The sequence below is a fragment of the Phodopus roborovskii genome, unplaced genomic scaffold (genome assembly GCF_943737965.1).
Source record: "Phodopus roborovskii unplaced genomic scaffold, PHOROB, whole genome shotgun sequence".
Lineage (NCBI taxonomy): Eukaryota > Metazoa > Chordata > Mammalia > Rodentia > Cricetidae > Phodopus > Phodopus roborovskii.
Window position 1 is genome coordinate 39,510,463 of NW_026126433.1, and position 1,932 is coordinate 39,512,394.

At 43.2% G+C, this 1,932-nt stretch overlaps 1 pseudogene; it reads left to right on the forward strand.

The window, feature by feature from the left end:
- Nucleotides 1-474: 474 nt before the first annotated feature.
- On the forward strand, nucleotides 475-1,245 carry LOC127223275 (succinate dehydrogenase cytochrome b560 subunit, mitochondrial-like; annotated as a pseudogene).
- Nucleotides 1,246-1,932: the final 687 nt, after the last annotated feature.

The window sequence follows — 1,932 nt, forward strand, 5'->3', positions numbered from 1 at the left end:
TAAGAAGGTTGGATGAGGCCACAATCTCAGCTTGTAGGGTTGGTATAGACCTGGGGCTTAGACTCTCCTCTAGAGTATACTGAAGAAATGCATCACTGTAGACAGTTTCATTGTGGCCTCTGCATTTTCTAGTTAGACTTCTGATCTCCTGGACACCCAGGTAATAAATTTGTGTTGGTTTAATTTGATATATATATATATATATATATATATATATATATATATATATATTTGTTAGAATGCCATAGAGAATCTTCCAAAACCTAGTTACTTGTGTCTCATGTCTGACACTTGATTAATATTTTTATATTTAATTATAAAGTCTGAATCATGGTTACTAAGGGAATTCAAAGAGTGTGATTTCCATCTGTATATATACAAAGCCTTGAAGTGGAAAACTCCAATTAATTTACTAGTCACAGCATAATGGAGTTGTGTGATATGCTCAATGCTATTGACTTTGCCTTGTAGGAAATGCAAAAAGATAGCAGAGACATGCTCAAAATTAAGGCAAAATGGCTCGAGATAGCTGTGCTCTTGTCTCGACATGTTGGTCATCATTGCTTCCAAGCCCATCTTAATTCTCAGCTTTGTCTCAGAAGTGCTGTTCTCTTAGGAACCATAGCCAAGTAAGTGATGGAGAGGTTCTAGAATAAAATCACGAGTTCAAACGATGCTGTTTCTCCTCATAATGCTATCTACAGTTTGTCTCTTCCCATGGCAATGTCCTTCTGGGGCACTGGTATAGCCCAAAGTAGAGAGGTCTCTCTCTTTGGCCTGTCGGCACTGCTGTTTCCTGGGAATTTTGAATCTTATTTGATGTTTGTGAAGTCCCTGTGTTTGGGGCCAGCACTGATCCACTCAGCTAAGTTTGTGCTTGTCTTCCCTCTCATGTACCACATATGGAATGGGATCTGAAATTGATATAACACCTAGGGAAAGGCCTGTCGATCCCCCAGGTCCAGCAGTCTGGAGTGGCTGTCTTGGTTCTTACTGTGTTGTCCTCTGTAGGGCTGGCAGCCCTGTGAAGAGCTGAAATTCCCATCGTTGTCTTGTACACTATCACGCTGAATTATATTCCCATCTATCACTCGTATCCCAGCCACCAAGGTTCCCCTCATTTGTTTAGATTCCATGTGTTTTAGAGCCCGTTAGAGCACAGTAGAGAGGCTTGAAGAACTGTAGTAGTAGAAAAAGGTCATTTTCCCTGGGCCTGGAGCCCTTACTCCCTCTCCACATTTGACTTTGATTTGTGCTGAGGGTCAGCTTTCGACTCCTTCTTGCTGAGGCAGTGGAAACAAAGCCAGTCCTGTGGCTGCCCTGGGTGCCACTGCCTGAGGGCTGCTGGATTAAAGGACAGTTCTGTTCATTGGTCATCTCAGGGCCTTCAGCACCCACACAGTGTGACTGGGAGAAGAGAGGTGAAGGTGGAAGGGATGGCTCTGCCCAGCTGGAGGGAGGTAAAGAGCAAGATGGATCCTGGGAGCTCACCATTGGGAAGATAAAGAATTTTTTTTAATGTTGTGTTTTATCTGTATGTTTTTTTTAATTTAAATTTAAAACAACTTGCTTTACATTTCAATTCCAGTTCCCTCATCCTCCCATCCTCCCCAGTCCCCAGTTCTCCCCACCAACCCCCATTCCTTCCCCTCTCTGCTCCCCAGGGATGGTGAGGACTTCCATGGGGGATCTTCAAAGTCAGTCATATCCTCCCACATGTGTCTGGGCTGCGGGAGTATCCCTCTATGTGGGTGGGAGTGCAAACTTGGACAGCCACTTTGGAAATTAGTATGCCAGTTCCTCAGGAAAATGAAAATCAGTCTACTTCAAGATCCAGTAATTCCACTCTAAGGCATATAACCAAAAGATGCACATTTGTACCACAAGAACATCTGTTCAACTATGTTCATAGCAGCATTATTTGTAATAGCC